The sequence below is a fragment of the Dromiciops gliroides genome, chromosome 1 (assembly GCF_019393635.1).
Source record: "Dromiciops gliroides isolate mDroGli1 chromosome 1, mDroGli1.pri, whole genome shotgun sequence".
Taxonomy (NCBI): Eukaryota; Metazoa; Chordata; class Mammalia; order Microbiotheria; family Microbiotheriidae; genus Dromiciops; species Dromiciops gliroides.
In genome coordinates, this window is record NC_057861.1 from 191771612 (window position 1) to 191791546 (window position 19935).

Below are 19935 nucleotides of genomic sequence, written 5' to 3' on the forward strand. Positions count from 1 at the left end.
GCTGATAAAATGTACATCTTGCCACATGTGTCTATCTTGAGGATCACATAAAAGAACAGATGTAAAAACAATTTGTAAGTTATAGAGCACCATATAAATGTCAACTGCTATTATTAATAGAGACCTTGCTTCAGTTCAGGTGACAGTTTCTATGCTGATGGATGGCAGAAGATGAGAGCTGGTTAATTTATATCATCAGTAATTTAACTCCATCTGGAAAAAGTGGAATCCACAGAGGTGAACTGCCTGGGTGTGATGGTCACATGTCCCCTCCTTTGGACACAGACAGATCATTATCTGGATATACACAAGCTCTTTTATGCGTAAACATTGTCTTTGATCAACTAAATTAAAACAGAACTCATTATCCTCACCCCTTCCCACTCAAAATCCTCTCCTTTAATAAACTTTCCTATTTCCAGTGTCCCAAGTTTATATGAACAGCATTATCCTTGCCTTATTGATCTCTCTCACCCCCACATGTCCAATTGGTTGCCAAATCTTATCCTTTATCCTTTCACAATATCTTCTGTATCCAACCCTCCTCTTTATTACCTCGGCACCACTTTGGTTCAGTTTCTCATCTGGACTAGTTCAATGACCTCATTAGTCTTCCTGTCTCAAGTCTCTCCCCACTTGACTACATCCTCAACATAACTGCCAGTGATTTTCCTTAAATGTAGATCTGATCATTGTTGTTCAGTTGCTTTCAGTTGTGTCTGACTCTTTGTGATTACACTTGGGGTATTCTTGGAAAAGATACTAGAGGGAGTTTGCCGTTTCCTCCCCCAGATGAGGAAACTGAGCTAAGTAGGTTAAGTGCCTTGTTCAGGGTTACACAGCTATTAAGTGTCTGGGGCCAGATTTGAACTTGGGAAGATGAGTTTTCCTGACTTCTGGCCTCTAGGCCTGGTACTCTATGCACTGCACCACCTATATGCCCCAGATTGGCCATATTATTCCCTTATTCAGTAAATGCCAATATCTCCCTATTGCCTCAATGATTAAGTATAGATTCTGGCTCTGAAAGCTCTTAATAATTTGATTCTAAACTATCTTTCTAGCTTTATGCAAAACTAGCCTTCTCACTGTCCCTCACACAAGGCATTTCATTTACCTTCTCTATTCCTTTGTACCTTTGTACCCTGTGCCTAGAGTACACTCTCTTTGCCTCATGGATTCTTAACCTTCCATCAAGATACAGCTCCAAGCTACCTTCTATCTACTTTCTTTCCTAATCCCTCCAAGTGTTGGTGCCTTTCCTAAATGGTGCTTACCTACTTTAAATTTATTATGTATTTGTTCTTAACATATTTATTTTGTATCCACCTAGATATGTACCTGTTGTCTCCCTCAATTCAATGCAATCTCTGAGAAATCAGGGACTGTTTCTTTTTTTGTTTTTGTATCTCTAATATCTAAAATAGTGTCTGCACACAAAGCAGATCATTAATAAATGTTTATTGGTTGGGCTGATCTTCAGACTAGCTTCCTTCCAACTATTTAAAATTTTAATTGATGAAATACCTGATCTTTCTCATATATAGCCAGGGCACCAGGAGGATTTACTCTCTTGGGAAATACTCCTGTCAAGCACTGAGCCCATAGGGAAACATAATGAATCTAAAGGATACTTGATTGAAACATGATTGCAAGACTCATTTGAAATATTTTCTGGGTAAACCCACTGGTCTCCAGTGAAACTATCAAAATTAAGTTCTCAAGGTAAGGTACTGTGCAGACCCATATCTCCAATGCCATCTCCTGAAAGATAGGCAAGTATAGTGAAAAGAACCATGAATTTGGAGACAAGAAGACCCAGATTCAAATCCTAGTTTTGGTACTTACTTGGCATGTGAACTTGGACAAGTTATTTCATATTTTGGGCCTCACTTATCTGTGAAATAAGAGTCTAGTGTAGAGGAGAAGGAATTGGATTTGAAATGAGGAAGACCTAGATTCAAATCCTACCCTAGGGGCAGCTAGGTGGCGCAGTGGATAGAGCACCGGCCCTGGATTCAGGAGTACCTGAGTTCAAATCTGGCCTCGGACACTTTACACTTACTGGCTGTGTGACCCTGGGCAAGTCACTTAACCCCAATTGCCTCACTAAAAAAAAAAAAAAATCCTACCCTAAACACTTAATAACTCTGTAATCCTGGGTAAATCACTTAATTTCTCTCTACTTCAGTTTCCTCATATGCAGAATGAAAGAATAGCCCTCAGTGGCCTCTGAAATCCATCATAATTCCATATCTATCATCTTATGATATTATTACTAGATGATTTCTTTGGTCTTTCTCAGCTTTAGAATCTTAGGAAATTATGCCTTAGCCACTGATACCTCTGAAAAGACTAGACTTATTTTAGAGGTACCCTGCAAAGACCTTTCCTTTGTGAAAATGAAAATGTCATGTGATATATGTATCACATGATATTTCATACACACACACACACACACACACACACACACAAGAATAGGAAAGAGCTGCTCTAGCTGAAAACATACTTGATATCAGGAGCAAGAACTAGCCCCATTCAATGATATTGGTCTCCTAAAGAGGGAAGGGAATTGGTACAGTATTGAGAAGAATTCTGTATTCAGCCCTTTACCTGGGCAGTGTTTAATTTAATGCTCCTCTGTTTTCAGAGCCACCACTGGGAAATGGTTTCAATATTACCCTTAATGTCCTAGAGATTAGCAGTTCTGAATATTAGTGATAAAAGTCTGGGGTCCCATATCTAATCTCTCAGTTTGTGTGAAGGGTGGCTAGGTCTGGGAAAAGACAAGCAAGGTACTTTTCTAGTAAGAAAAACAACTGATTCAATATCCCAGTCTGTTTCTACTACTGTCCCATTCACAAATGAACTATGGATTCCAACTGAACTTGAAATCAACCAACTCAAGTTCTGATTTTTAAAAATTTAAAAACACTTCCTGAGTTTACTCTGCGTATATGTGTGCCAGTAAGTCTAGCTGGTCTGGGAAAAGATTCAAGGCAGAGAAATTATAGAAGTTATAATCACATAGTTTTAAAGATGTTTCTTTACATGGATCAATTTGGGCTGAACTAAGAGATGTTAGGTGAGGTACTTTATTGTGTTCACCACCCTTAAGTGATAAAATGGATCTTGGAAGTTAGGGGATGTTTCTAGAAGAAAAGGATAGAACCAAGGAAGATGTAATTAAGTTGTAACAAAGTTCATAGATCATAGAATTCGAGATGCAAACTCTCCTACTTCAAGGATCTATGATTTCATCAGTGAGGATACTCCCATTAGGGCATTGTCTGCCTACGTCTTGGTTGAGGGGCTCATGAGTCGCTGTGGCTAAAAAACAAATCACCTGGTGGCCAACTCTTTGATGACTGGCTTCTTTGCATGGATGGGTTTCCATTGCTGGGTCCATAAACCACACAGCTAGTAAGTATCAAGTGACTGAGGCTGGATTTGAACTCAGGTCCTCCTGAATCCAGGGCTGGTGCTTTATTGACTGTGCCACCTAGCTGCCCCCTCAAAGTCCCTTTATTGTGCAAGTCCTAATCACCTCATACAATGATACATCAGAACCACAGCATCATAATTCAATAAATATTAATCCCTTTATAGGTATAAGATGCTGTACAAAGCATGTCACAGAAAAGTAAACTTACAGGACATCGAATCCAACCCCTTCCTTTTAGAAATGAAAAAAAACTTAGAGAACTGAGTATCTTGCCCAAGCTCAGGGCCTGTGTAGAGGACTGAAGGATGTTGGATGATATCATGTTATAATAGGGACAATGGAGCAGGGTATGTCCTTGGGCTTAGAACTGAAAGATTTGTGCTTTGGGGTGATGCAGCAATACCTCAATGGTACCTGTGATTGTGGGCTAAAGAGGACTGGCAACTGACTCAAGAACTGACCCAAAAACTGAGAGGAGACAAGATAGTCAGCCTCTCATTTGGGATATAGCAATGTCAATTCTCCCTTTGACTTCCATCAAATTATGGGAAGAACAACAAGCTACTGTTCCAGGTAACATGGCCCAGATTCCAGTTTTTACCACTAACTAGCCACATAATGATAGGAAAGCCACTTAAATTTCCCAGGGTCTCAAATTTTTTGTACTCAATTTAACCAAAATTATTTCTTGCCTTTTAGAAGCCAAGCACTATATTAAGTGCTAGAGAGATAAAGACAAAACTTGTAACAAAACAAGCAAAAACCCCAGCAAACAAAACCCAGCCATTACCACAGAGGTTATATTAATCTGTATAATGAGAGAGTTTGACTAGATAGTTTCACCAGTTACCAATGATCTCTTAATGGCCAATTCTAATGGGATTTTCTCAATCTACATCTTTTTTTAAAAAGTTCTGCAGCATTTGTTGGTGCTAGCTACCTTTTCCTCTGGCACAATCCACCATCATTTTTTTGGTGACATGTCTTTCTCCTGGTTCTCATCCTATCTGGTACAGGTCAGCAGGCAGGTATGTGAGCTCTAAAACTCCTCATTCCTAAGATGAATTTCCAATATGTTGCACTGCAAATAATCAGGCCAAAATTTTTTTCTTTTCAAGGTTTTTAGATTCTCTGACTTGAGCATTTTACTATTTATCAAGAATCTAGTACCATCTGCCACATCTATGGGCCTTGTTTATTCTCAGTGAGGTATTTACCACGACACTGAGTAATCTAAACAAAAAACATGCAACATTTAAATGGGAATTAGTGAGTGAAATAAAATGTAATTTGGTCTTCAGTAATCATTTGGAAGTAAATCCATCTGTGCCCAGTGATGTGGTGTGGGTATTTACTCATTCAATAAAAAACATGATTCAGAGGCCCTACAGAATACATTTTGCCCCAAATGTTAAAGCAAAGCAATAAGGGATGGAAGGTAAAAATTGCGTGGTAAAAACATTAAGGTTTGGCTAGGGATTTGATGTCTTTGCTATTTGTTTATTTAGTTTGTGGAATTTTTGTGTGAGATTATAATTACTACCTATTGCATATTTCCTAGTCTCTTGTTCCCAAAGCCTATACAATCATCCATTCTTCCATCCATCCATTCATTTATTTATCCATTCATCTTTTATACATCTGACAAATTTTTATTAGGTAATTCATATGAATAAAGCACTGTGCTTTGTTCATGTATTCAAAGGGGAAGATACAAATATAATGATGTGACTATGCCTTTGTGAAGCTTACTGTTAGTTTAACACAGGTAACAAAATATTCACAAAAATATTGTACTGTACAACACCTATAGCCAACTAGGTGGCACAGTGCACAGGGTGTTGGGCCTGGAGTCAGGAAGATTCATCTTCCTGAGTTCAAATACTTCCTGAGATACTTACTAGTTAGCTGTGTGACCCTGAGCAAGTCATTTAGCCCAGTTTGCCTCAGTTTCCTCATCTGTAAAATGAGCTGGAGAAGGAAATGGCAAACCACTGCAGTTATCTTTGCCAAAATGGGGTCACAGAGTGTCGGACATGACTGAAACAAATAAACAACAACAATAACCATACAGTAATGATAGTGTAGAATATTATATAGTAAGAGCAAAAGAGAAGTATAAAGTACTTTGTAAGATCAGAAGAAAAGCATTTTTCTGACTGCCTCAAGTTTCCTCCCTCCCCAATCCATTCTCCACACAGATAACAAAGTGACATTCCTAAAGTACAGGTCTGACCACATCATTCCTTTGCTTGGTAAACTCCAGTGACTTCCTACTACCTTTAGGATTAACTACAAATTCCTCTGCTTGACATTTAAGTACTCTGTAATGTGGCTTGAACCTACTTTTCCTTTAAATCTGAGTTGTAGATTGTCCAAGTTATTAGGAGTTTAAAAGTTTATTACAGGGGCAGCTAGGTGGCGCAGAGGATAAAGCACTGGCCCTGGTACCTGAGTTCAAATCCAGTCTCAGACACTTGACACATGCTAGCTGTGTGACCCTGGGCAAGTCACTTAACCCCCATTGCCCTGCAAAAAAAAAAAAAAAAAAGAATTAAAAGTTTATTGCAGACTACTCTTTGTTACTCACTCTAGAATAGAGCCAGACTGGCTTTCTAGATATTCCTTATGCATGACATTCTGCAGTCATCTCTTTTCTGTCCTTGCAGAGAATGTCCTTCATGCATTGCCTCCTCACTTCCACCTATCAGAATTCCTGTTTTTTCTTTTTTATATGATTAATTCCATTTTTATTCTTACTAGTACTTTAATAGTATTTTTCCAATTACACGTAAAGACAATTTTAAGAACCATTTAAAATTTTTTTTGAGTTCCAAATTTACTCCTTTCCTCCCTAAGACTGTAAGCAATTTGATATGTTATATATGTGCAGTTATATAAAACGTATTTCCATATTTGCCATGTTGTAAAAGAAGAAACAGATCAAAAGAAAAAAACTACAAAAAAGTCAAAATGGTATTCTTTTATCTGCATTCAGACTCTACTAGTTCTGTCTCTGGATGTGAATAGCATTTTTCATCATTTTTCCTTTGGAACTGTCTGTCTTGGATCATTGTATTGCTGAAAATAGCTGAACTGTTTATAGTTGATCATTGCACAGTGTTGCTGTTACTGTGTACAGTGTTCTCCTGGTTCTGTTTACTTCATTTTGAAACAGTTCGTGTAAGTCTTTCCAGGTATTTCTGAAATCTGCCTGCTAATCATTTCTCATAGCACAATAGTATTCTATTACATTAATATACCATAACTTCTTCAGCTATTCTCCAATTGATGGGCACCTCTTCAATTTCCGATTCTTTGCCACCACACAAAAAGAGCTGCTAGAAATATTTTTGTACAAGTAGGTCTTTCCCCCTCCCCCACCCTTTTTAATATCTTTGGGATACAGACTAGTAATGGTATTGCTGGATCAAAGGGTTTGTACAGTTTGATTGACCTTTGGGCAGAGTTCCAAACTGTCCTCCAGAATGGGTAGATCAGTTCACAATGCTACCAATAGTGCATTAAAGTGCTCCAATTTTCCCATATCCCTTCCAACATTTATCATTTTCCTTTTCTGTCATATTAGTCAATGTGATAGGTGTGAGGTTGTTTTAATTTGCATTAATTGTGATTTAGAGCATATTTTCATATAACTATAGATAGCTTTGATTTCTTCATCTGAAAACTGTCTCTTCATATCCTTTGACCATTTATCAATTAGGGGATGACTTGTATTTTTATTAATGTGACTCAGTTCTCTATATATTTGAGAAATGAGGCCTTTATGTGAGATACTTACTGCAAAAATTGTATCTTAGCTTGACTAGTTTTTAAAAGTCCAGCTCATATACTACCTCCTGCCTGAAGCCTTTCCTGACCTCTCAGCTCCTCAAAAAAAAATCACCTTCACTTTTTTTATATGTACTGTACATATGCTTATATGTATACATATTTTATCCTCTAATAGAATGTAAGCTTTTTGAAGGGAAGACCAGTTTAATTTTTATCTTTGTGTTACTAGTGCCTAGCAGAGGGGCTGGCACAGAAACTGACAATTCAGCTGATCAACCAGCCCACACAGCATTGTGCCTAGTGGGGAGTATTGTGAGGATTTTTTTTTTTTTTTGGTGAGGGGCAATGGGGGTTAAGTGACTTGCCCAGGGTCACACAGCTAGTAAGTGTCAAATGTCTGAGGTCGGATTTGAACTCAAGTCCTCCTGAATCCAGGGCCGGTGCTTTATCCACTGCGCCACCTAGCTGCCCCCCGTATTGTGAGGATTTTAAAGGAGAGAAAGGACTTTAGGATCACTGAGAAGTTGCATTACCTTGGTCATAAGTGCTCTCTGTATGTGGCTTACTGTAATCATACTTTAAATTTATGCCTCTCTTTTCCATAGATTCTAGATTTATTTATGTGAGAGAGTACCCTAGGTTTATAGGGGGTGGGTAGTGGGTGGCAGGATTTTATAACCACTATTTTTATAATGCCATTTTACTAAATGCTTTGATAAGAAAAATCTAATAGGTACAACTGGCCTATTGTTAATTAATGAGTCACTTGTGGTAGAGGCTTATAAGCTATAATTGTAGGACTGGGAACTTGAAACCTGAAGTACCTGAAGTAGTAGTCATCCTGTGGAGACTTAAAATATGAGTGCATGTTGGGAGAGTGACACAGAGGGAGGGCTACATGTGAATTATAGTCACAGTTCTTTTATCAGGGATAAACAAGTAAACCCCATATTAATGAATTTGCTAACATTTATTTGTTAGCTACCTATAAACATATATAATAAAAGTTCATTGATTCTGATTCCATTAATTCAGAATTTGTAACAGTTGCTCAGGTTTATTTATTTGTAGTAGTTTTGAAAAAAGAGCTGACAAGCAAATTAGTGGAAACAAAAATGTAAGTGGAGAAAGGGATATTTAACCTATTTAAGGGAATTGTTTTAAATTTATATATAAACCATCTATGTGCTCATTTAAAATGATCATTTTTTCAAGGTAAGACCTCAGTTGTCAACTTGCCAGCAGGACTATTGATTATTTTGTGTGTCTCTGAATATGCAATAACATTCTGTAGCATGAAGGTAGCTTAGAGATCCATCTAACTAACCCCCTCACTTTGTAGGAGAAGAAACCGAGGCTCAGAGAAATTAAATAAATTGCTAAAAGTTTCACTTTTAGCTGATGGCAGTGCTAAAACATAGACTCAGCTCTCCTTATTTCTGGTCCAGGAGAAACTTTATTACTTTTAAAAAATAGTCTAAAATTCTGACTTTCATTGAATCACAGTGTCCTGTTCCCTAGAACAGTATGGTATTTGTAATTTTTGTCGCATGTTTTGGATAGCCCAACAAGCCTAAGTAATGTTTTCTGTTATTGTTGTTGTTTTTGTTTTTTGTCAGGGCAATGAGGGTTAAGTGACTTGTCCAGGGTCACACAGCTAGTAAGTGTCAAGTGTCTGAGGTCAGATTTGAACTCAGGTCCTCCTAAATCCAGGGCTGGTGTTTTATCTACTGCACCACCTAGCTGCCCCATATGTTTTAATTTTCTCATGTGATACAATTTTTAAATTTGAAAATATGTTTGATGTTAAGAGGGGGCAAATTAATTTATAATGAAATATAATATAATTTATAGTAGTGGATATATAATAATCTGTAATATTATAATGGATATGTAATAATATAATATAATTTATAATAGTGAAGATACCTTGGATACCTTGATTAAGAACTTACATGAAGATAATTAAACCACCAGGTCCAGTACACACTATAAAATGAGTAATGAAGAATAGAAAAAGACTTTATTTCTTCATGTAGTTCCTATTCAAAGTCATCAAATATTCCATTTGATCACCAACCTGGGATATTTTAAAAGTTAGATTAGGGTGCCAGTCTTGATTATTCAGAGATTGTTACCAGCCTAGATTAGGGGTTCTTGACTTTTTTTATTTGGTGGTGAAGCCCATGAGTCTCTTCTCAGAACACCTTTAAATGCACAAAGGAAAATACACAGGATTATAAAGGAAACTAATTCTATTGAACTACAGTTATCAAAATACCAGAAACAAACACACCAACCTCATGGACCCCAGGTTAAGGATCTCTGGCCTAGACTGACCCCATCATCCAGAATTAAAGTAGGCAATAAACAAAGTATTTAGTCTGATTGATATGAGAATATAGCCCCAAAGGTGCAGTATGTTGCTTTCACTGTGGTTTCTTCATCAATGATGCAGCAAAGACTGCATGGATCTAGCATTTACTGATGTTGTGTTCAGAACATGGCTTAGGGCTAGTAAGCCTCAATTGTCAAAATTTCACATGTTGGGCTGTTCTTCATAGTCAAAGCTTAATGAAGGGAAATCCATTGATGTATTGTTGTGTAAGAACAAGAGCAGGCTTACCTGCCTAAACAAGTATGGTGGCATAACCAGAGTAACAGAGTGATTGATTGGCATTGTTATGTATTTGGTAAAAGGTGGGAAACCTCTCAGGAGTCACAATGAAAAAGCTGATATTTGTGAAGAAAGTTAATTTCCAAACCTGGCCTATGTGTTCCAAAATGTAATCCCATAATGGCAAAGCATATGCAACAATCTTGAAATGCTACCTGAGAAACTGGATCCATTATGATTTAATTATGGGTTTGCGTAATGTTGTGCAACAAAATACTATGTCTTCTGAAATGGAAAAATTGTCTCAATAATTGCTGATTTTGGGGCAGTTAGGTGGCTCAGTGGATAGAGCACCGGCCCTGGAGTCAGGAGTACCTGAGTTCAAATCTGGTCTCAGACACTTAACACTTACTAGCTGTGTGACCCTGGGCAAGTCACTTAACCCCAATTGCTTCACTAAAACAAACAAACAAACAAACAAACAAATAATTGCTGATTTTACTGACTATGGACACTGTGAACAGGTATTCATTGTGGTGTAGTATTTTGACAATGAAAAACATAGTACAATTAAATATTTCATGCCTATTCAGAGGTTATTAACAACTGGTATTCAGTCAATATCTGACCAGTTGAATGACTCCCCCTTGACATTTTAAAAATTGACTGTACATCAATGATGTCTGCTTGTTAATATTATATATGTACTATTTCTAGACATACTTTTAAGAGTGCAAATAACATAAGGAAATAATGAAATATCCTATGTGTACTGATGTGAATATCATTTGATACTCACTCTAATAGTTGAATACACCTTAAGCAAACAACACATAATTATCTTTGATTTTTTTGTATTATTTATACTCTTTATTTAGTCAGGGAGGGGAGACCTATGGAACACACAGTAATGGAAAAGACTCAATGAGAAACAGATATCAGTTGAATATTTTGAAATGATAATCAAACACAAGACTGGGAGCATATCTACCCATCACCTGCTAAAGCTTATAGATAGTGCTGAAACAATTTACCTAATTGAAGCTAAAATAAAATCCAGGGGGTTTTAATTACAAACTAAATTATTTTAAATTCATCTTTGATCTTTATATGACATACCATATTCTATAGGTGGTGATAAAAATGAAAAATACTCTTTAAGCTCAGATCTCAACTCATTTATGTCAATGAATAACATGGATGAAGAACTTTTGAAATTCTTTGGCTTCAAAGAGAAGTGCTCCAGAAAATTTTCAATCTCTTTTCAATGAGGGTATGAAAATGTGTATAGAGAACAATATATTGATTCTCCCAGCTAACAAGAGAAAAAATGTCCACTTGTATTGATGCTGCATTTTAGTCCCTGCATCTCTTTGATACAAAAGAGGAGAAAGAAAAAATAGCTTCATTTTAACTACTCCTAAGCTCAATGATTGCTGGGAACTGAAAACAACAATTGAAACAAGAGACTTAGAAAATTGTGTCTGTCATGAGAAAACTACTGAGTTTAGATAGATACTTGGAGAGACAATATGAAAGTCATTGACAAGAACTTTATAGTGCCCTTGGATGAATTGAAAGTCAAAGTCAAATTGCTTGAGTATTGTCATGGATCTGTTCTAAAGGTAGCACTATGAAAACCCTCAGAGAGGCTTGACTAACAGAATTAGATCAGTCTTCCATGTTCCAAGCCTCTTACAAATCTACTTAATGTTTTCCAGTCCTATCTTATAAGCTAGCTCAAATAAAAGTGCCTTTGCAGAACTAGCACATGTAAAAAACAAAGAAATACAGTATTCCTAATTACAATGACATGATTGAGGAATTTAAGTTTATAATGCCCAGTGATTCTTTCTGAGTAATACATACATACATACATACATACATATATATATATATGTATGTATATATTTCAATCACAGTTAAGCAAAGCCAATTGCAAAACCAATCAACACATCGTCTACATTTGATGACATTTATAACATTCCATTGTACTGTTTCTCCAAGGAAAAGGATATGCTTTTTTCTAATCTCTTCCCCTTTTCCAAGCTTGGTCATTATAATTACACTCACTGCTCATCTTTCTTTTAGGCATTTTGGTGGCTCTTATAGGCAGAGAGAGATGGAAAGAGCCCAAAGATGAAGTTAACTGGTCTGTCTTTTCCTATAAATCATGGTTCACTGTTGCCTCTATAAGACAGCTATTTGCATATCTGTGGCTTTGAATTCACAATTCTGATGCATGCTTCTTTTTGGAGTCTGAGAAATTCTAGCATACAAGGTGCTGATAGATGAATATGTAATTTCTCTAGCATTTAAAATTGATGAGAAAATTCTTACCATCAGCTCTAGCATCAGTCTTGCTTTTTTCAATATTTGTCTCTTTTCCTTATTTCTGAACTTCCAGATTAATGGGCAGTGTGCTGCTATGAGGAAAGTACTGGACATAACACTAGAAGAGTGTTTGAACTCAACCTTTGATAATTCCTGGGTGCGTAACCATTGGCAAGTCACATAACCAATCTGAGCCTCAATTTCTTTTTTTTTCTCAAAGAAATTATTTATTTAAAAACTCTTTTCTTTTAAAATTTTTAGTTCCAAATTCTCTCCTTCCATCTGGTCCCTTCCCCCATGCACTGAGAAAATAAGCAATATATCAATTGTGCATGTAAAATTATGCAAAATATTTCCATATTAGCCACATTACCAAAAAAGACAAAAAAAAAAAAAGAAAATGAGAAAATTATACTTCAATTTGTCATCCAAGTTCATCCAGGTTTCTCTCTGGAGGTAGATAGCATTTTTTTTTCCCCGTAATTGTCTTGGATCATTGTGTTGATCAGAGTAACCAAATCTTTCACAGTTGATCATCATTACAACATTGCTGTTACTGTGCACAATGATCACTCAGTTCTTCTCATTTCAGTTTGCATCAGCTCATATAGATCTTCCCAAGTTTTCCTGAAACCACTCCTCTCATCATTTCTTATAGTACAATAGTACTTCATCACAATCATATGCCATAACTTGTCAAGCCATTCCCCAACTGATGAGTATTTGCTCAATTTCTAATTCTTTGTTACCACAAAAAGAGATGATAAAATTATTATTTTTTTACATATAGGTCCCTTTCCTTTTTTTCCTTGATCTCTTTGGGATATAGACACAGTAGTGGTATTGCTTAACAAAAAAGGTAAGTGCAGTTTGATAGCCCTTTGGGCATAGTTCCAAATTATTCTCCAGATTGGTTAGCCCAGTTCATTACTCCATCAAGAATTCATTAGTGTACCTATTTTCCTCCATCCTACCCAGTGTGTCAAGATAATGCAATGTGATAGATGAGATTTAGCAGATATTCAGGGGCCCACCTGGAGACTGAGTTAAACTGATTGAATTGGATAAGGCAACTGACTGTTGACTGCTTACTAGATTGTAAGCACATCTGGCTGGTACTTAAGAAAGTAATTGTTCTTAGAAGCTAACAACTTTGAACTTTGACCACCTTTGAGCCCGGTGAACCAATCAGCTTGAAGAACCTCCCATTTCTGGGAGGGGAACAGGAAGGAGGAAGCAGATGCTGTCGAGAGGACTGGGCCTCTTTGGCTGCAAGAGATCCCCGTGGTAGCGGGGAACTTCACAGTGGAGTTTAAGAAGTTTAGGATTGCCAGGTTATAGGAAATCTGTTCTCAATTTTTCTCTTTCTTTTACTATCTTTCAATAAACCCTTAAAAAACCTAAACTCGTTTATCAGTGATTTTAGTCAGTTTCCCCCCAAAAGTGGGGGGGGGGACAGATTAGAACCCACATTTAGAATTTTAAATTACACACCAGCATTTGTTATTTCTGATTGGTAGGATCTCAGAGTTGTTTTAATTAGCATTTCTCTATTCAATAGTGATTTAGAGTATTTTTTTTTCATGCGGCTATAAGATAACTTTGATTTCTTCTTCTGTAAGCTTGCCTATTCATATTCTTTGACCATTATCAATTAGTGAATGGCTTGTATTTTTATGTTTGACTCAATTCTCTTTTTTTTTGGGGGGGGGTGAGGCAATTGGGGTTAAGTGACTTGCCCAGGGTCATACAGCTAGTAAGTGTTAAGTGTCTGAGGCTGGATTTGAACTCAGGTACTCCTGACTCTAGGGCCGGTGCTCTATCCACTGCACCATCTAGCTGCCCCCACATTATTGTGTTTTGAGTTTGTCTTGGTCTTAGTAGCCTTTTATAATCAAGTTCTTTTTTATTGTTTGTTCATTTTTTCACCCTATTTCTTTTTTTTTAAAGTGAGGCAAATGGGATTAAGTGACTTGCCCAGAGTCACACAGCTAGTAAGTGTTAAGTGTCTGAGGCTGGATTTGAACTCAGGTACTCCTGACTCCAGGGCTGGTGCTCTATCCACTGTGCCACCTAGCTGCCCCTCCACACTATTTCTTGACTTTGAGCTTCATGTTAAGTTGAACCCTGTTAACCTGGGGGTAGGGAGGAATTGTTCCAGGCTTCAGGCTTTTTCATGCCACTGTTTTCAGACCTAGTTCTGGGGACCTGTAAGTTTTTGGTGCTTCTAAGGTGATGTGATCCAGACAGGTGTGGTTACTGGTCTCTTGGTCTGTGCTCTGATGTTTATGAAGGAAGGGCCCTTGATCCCCCCGCAGTTGCAAGAAATAGAATTCCTCTTGGCCCTGGAACTGTGACCAGGGACTCTGCTCCCTTGTGACCTACCACAAGCACTCCTTTCTATCCTGGAACTGCAAACCAGAACTGTGTATTAGCAATAGAGCTGCCAATCAGTGCCTGCTGCATCCAGTGTCAGCAAAGGGTTCCCTATGATCTCTTTTTGACCAGTTGTCTGACCCCCTTACTGTCTCTGAGCTGAGAACTCCTGAACCTGCTACTGCTGCTGGGGCCACTATTGCTGTCCTCAATTGTGTGTACTCTGGACAGGTCTTTACTCTAGTTTCACAGACCTCTCTTCCCAACCTCCTTAGTTTTTTTAGGCTGGAAAAAAGTCTCGTCCTGAACTTTTGTTGTCTCTGCCACTCCAAAATTTAATTTGAGGCATTATTTTAAAGTTTTTGGAGGGGACTGTTGAGAGTTCAGCCGGGTTGCAGCCTTTAATCCTCCATCCTGGCTCTGCCCTATGCCTTACTTTCTTCATTTGCATAATGCAGACAATAATCCTCATGGTACTGATCTCATGGGATTTTTGTGAGGCAAAGTAAGTAAAAAAAGTGCTATATGATCGTCACTTCCTGTCCACCAGAGCCAAACCATACTGCCTCCATCATCTGTATCTCTTCCCTGTAGAGCCTTGGATACTACCCATAGCACTATTCTGAGCTCTGATAGATTAGCTTTTACTTTATATTGCTTGAAACCAAGCCTTGATTTTGCTTCCTGGCCACCAACTCCCAAGACAACCCTTCCTACTAGCTCTCTTTTATGTTGTCGCCCCCATTAGAATAAGAATTAATTAGAATTAATTAATTAATTAATTAGAATAAGCCTCTTGAGAGCAGGCACTGTCTTGCTGGCTTGTATTTGAATCCCTACTTAGTATGGTGCAGAGCCCATAGTAAATACTTAATAAATGTTTGCTGTTTGCATGTATGTATGTATTTATCTATCTAGCCGTGCCTTGGACCTATCAGTTTAGCACATTATCTTTGCAATGTTACTTCTCCCTGTCCTAGATTATTAGTTATGACCACTGTTTCTATCCAAATATTGGGGCCAAAAAGCAGGGCAGGAGGACACTCTACCATTTCATTCATGTCCCTTCTCCATTGCATTCAGAGCTTTAGTAGGAGGGAGCTGCCTGGTGGCTTTGCCAAATGAACAAAAGCAACCTAAACAATTGCATTTTTGCCAAGGAAGTGAAGCTTGGCGCTTTTCCCTTGCCAGATTAGTCGCTGCCAGAGAAGCCAGAGCACTCTTCTAGTCTGTTTAAGTTACTTGCCATTTTCCACCAGGAACTGTAGCACCCTTGCTTCCCAGAAACACCTGGTGTACCAAGAAAGGCAATTAAAGTCACCATAAAACTATAGTGCAGCAAAGCTATTAGTGATTGAATTCCCTAATACAGCCAGCATCCCTTAATAGCCAAACTGGCTGAGACCTAATCATTTCCTCCTTCCTGGGAGAAGTGGGCTATTGCTTGGAGAACAAAACACAACAAAGCACCACTGGTTGCTCTGAAGCAAATCAACCAATTATTCATTTTCACGTTGTTGGCCAAAAAGTCATAGTTGTGTTCAGACAAAGATATCCTAACCAAAAAAAAAAAAAAGAAAAGGGTAGGAAGAAGATAACTATTACAATCATACTTTGTCTAGTGCTATATGTCTGTTTTGCAGAGGAGGAAATTGAAGAATCTGAGATTCTGAAACAGAGAAGTTTCTTAAGCAACACAGGAAAATCAGTTGGATTACCATATAGTATAGCATACTATAGTGCAGTATGGCAAAGCAGAGCAAAGTTAGTATAATGTATTGTGTTTTCATGTTGTTTATTTTTAAGATGGATGAGATCCTCAGGATTTTAGATATTGTAGGTGAGATGGAAAGAGAGAGAAAACTTGACTCAGTAGACTGTAAGCTCTTTTTGAGGGCATGACCATAGCACTCGTGTTTTGTATTGCTATAGAACTGAATCAATTATTTGGGCAGTGATGATTACAATAAAAAGGTAAAAAATTTCCTGTTCCCCCCATATGAATAAAGGGAGTTAAACTAGCATTTTTCTTTCTAGGAGGAAAACATCATGGAGGGAAAACAAAAGCTAATTTTTTACCCAGAAGGAATAAACCTTCAGCTGAATGTCTCACGGAAAATAGTGCATAATCTGGCTACGGTTAAAACAAGCACCATATTCCACTGTACCAAAAAGCTCAGCATTTGCTGGAGCATCAGTTGACAAATGCTGATTACTCAGTCCAGATTTAATTTCAAGACTTGGGCTGTGTGACTGTGAGAAATTTCTGTTGTCTGAGTTAAAAAAGAATGGCTTTTGGGCCATCTTTTCTTTTTTCTTCAATTGAAAGTTCTCAGAAATGGTTTACTTTTTCTTCTTCACATCTTGTTCTGCAGACTTCTTGATTCATTTTGCCCAGATTCTAAAAAGATGGGCATTGGCTTGGGCCATTCAAGAGACTAGCAAATGCCTTGAAATTCTTGTCATCTTCAGTAATCATGCAAGCTCTCTCTTTCTTGTAGACATTTCTGATGGGTATAACTGGTGCTGAAAGCTGGGTTACCAACTTGACTTCTTCAGCAGAGCCATCTCCCTTCTTGGGTACAGATAGGTTCCTTGGGAAAAGGGTCAGTTTGGAATGATATTCTTTCAGTCATTGCACTTTGCCTGGACATACTGTACACTTATTTCACTGACAAGGGTTCACAGAGATAACAATGGTCTGTGCCACTTTTTTATGGATACCAGAAACTTGAAGCTCTTCCCAGCTTAATCCTCTACCAGCATGTACTTTGGTGTGGCACCAGACAGTAAGGAACTTTATGATAGGCTAGAGAGGACTAAATGCAGGGCAAGGAGCAATTTGACCGATTTTTACTCATTGAGCCTTTTGTCTTCTGATCTTCCTGGCTGTTTAAATAATATGGAAACTTGCCGTTGCCAATCTTAGTGGAAATGGGACTTCAGAAGCATGCCATTTTGGCTGGACACCATGGATGCTTAGAGCCCTCCTCACAGGTGCCACAGATGAGTGGAAAGGAAAGCAGTGTTCCAAAGCACATTGGGATAGTGATGATTTCCCACTTTTTCTTTTTAAAAAATGTTTCTTAAATTTTTGTTTATTGTTTTCTGTTGCTGTGTCATCACATCTATTTCTGAATACATCCCCTGATTCATCCCCATTGGCTTTGTTTTTTTAGTTTGTGTTTTTTTTTTTTTTTTTGGTGGGGCAGTGGGGCTTAAGTGATTTGCCTAAGGTCACACAGCTAGTAACTGTCGAGTGTCTGAGGTCAAATTTGAACTCAGGTCCTCCTGAATCCAAGGCCAGGGCTGCTTCTTCTTCCTCCTTCCTTCTTCCTCCTTCTTCTTCCTCCTTCTTCTTCCTTCTTCCTTCTTTCTCTTCTTCTTCCTTCTTCCTCTTCTTCTTCTTCTTCCTCTTCTTCTTCTTCTTCTTCCTCTTCCTCTTCTTCTTCCTCTTCCTCTTCCTCTTCTTCTTCCTCTTCCTCTTCTTCTTCCTCTTCCTCTTCCTCTTCCTCTTCCTCTTCCTCTTCTTCCTCTTCTTCTTCTTCCTCTTCCTCTTCTTCTTCCTCTTCTTCTTCCTCTTCTTCTTCCTCTTCTTCTTCCTCTTCTTCCTCCTCTTCTTCCTCTTCTTCTTCCTCTTCTTCTTCTTCTTCTGGTGAGGCAATCGGGGTTAAGTGACTTCTTTCCCAGGGTCACACAGCTAGTAATTGTCAAGTGTCTGAGGTCAGATTTGAACTCAGGTCCTCCTGAATCCAGGGCCAGTGCTTTATCCATTGGCCACCTACCTGCCCCCCAGATTTCTTTTTAAAGATAAGAAAAGCAGTTCTACAAAACCAACCAACACACTGACCATGTGTGATAATTCAGACAATATTCCACACCCATAGTTCCCCACCTCTACAATGAAGAGAGAAAATTGCATTTTCTCAATTCTTTTTCAGATTAGCCATCTTTTCTTATGCTATGGATTAAGTAAATTCCTTGGACATCATTAACAAACATCCAATTGCCATAGATAGGCATAGCAAGGCAGAGCAACTCCTGCTTTGTAAACATGAATTTGGTCTCAGGATACAGTAGGACTTAGGTTGTTTTGATTCACATTTATAAAGGGTACTAATGTCTCCCCACCTTGTCAGTGCTTTACCATATTCCCTCTTTGCCACCCTACAAGTAAGAACGACTTAATTAATACATCATCCTTCATTCTGGAAGATAAACATGGTTTTTCTTCCCTGTTCAGACCACAGTTGGAGTGTTATGTTATGTTTAGTCAGGGATACCACCTTTTTGGAAAGACATTGACAAGTTGGAATGTATACAGAGAAGGACGATTACAATGGTGAGAAGGCTGGGGACATGCTGAAGAGACTGGAAATGTTTAGCCAGGAGTAGAGAATACTTAACAGTCTTGATAGCAATTTTCAAATATTTGAAGGGCTGTCACATAAAATAGAATTAGATTTTTTTGGCACCTAGGAACAGAATTAACACCAATTAGTGGAACTTGCTTTCTAGTAGGGAATACAATATATACAGAGAGAAATAAATACAAAATATATATGAATATGAAAAGGATCTATGATTTTTCACAGTGAGGGAAATTCTAGGTGTGAGAAGTGATGTGAGTTGTGAGATGTGAAAACCCCTCCACCAACACAGTTTGAAATTGAATTAGATAAATGTTAGGGAATTGTTTGAGACACATAGAGGTTAAGCGACTTGTCCAGGGTTGCAGGACTAGCGAATGTAAGAGTTAGAATTTAAACCCAGATCTTGATTCTTTTTTTTTTTTTTAAGTGAGGCAATTGGGGTTAAGTGACTTGCCCAGGGTCACATAGCTAGTAAGTGTTAAGTGTCTGAGGTCAGATTTGAACTGAGCTGCCCCTCAGATCTTGATTCTAAGCTGTCTGCCTATAGCTGAGGGGCAGCAGCTAGGTGGTGCAGTGAATAGAGTGCTGGGCCTGGAGTCAAGAAGGTCTGGGTTCAAATTCAGCCTCAGACACTTACTAGCTGTGGAACCCAAAGCAAATCACTTGATCTCCTTTTGCCTTGGTTTCCTCAACTATAAAATGGGGATAATAACAGCACCTACCTCTCAGGATTGCTGTGAGAATCAAATAAAATAGTATTCATAGAACATATAGAGTGCCTGGCACAGAGAAGGTCCTCAATGAATGCTTATTCCCTTCCCTTCCCCCACACTGTAGTTGGAGGACTTGAGTTCAAATCCTGAATTGGCCACATATTCACTGTGACACTTTAGGCAACTTCTGGGCCTCTTTTCTCATCTCTAAAATTAGGAGTTTGGATTAAATGAAGTATTAGGTCCCTTCTAGCTCTAGAGCTATGATCTATAAGTTATAGG

General features: G+C 38.1%; 1 protein-coding gene and 1 pseudogene across 5 annotated transcripts in view; both read right to left on the reverse strand.

Annotated features, from left to right (window-relative positions):
• KCNG2 (potassium voltage-gated channel modifier subfamily G member 2) overlaps positions 1-19935 on the reverse strand; it is a 168952-nt gene that overhangs the window by 28391 nt on the left and 120626 nt on the right. The gene's annotated exons all lie outside the window — the stretch shown is intronic.
• On the reverse strand, positions 16911-17540 carry LOC122752880 (annotated as a pseudogene).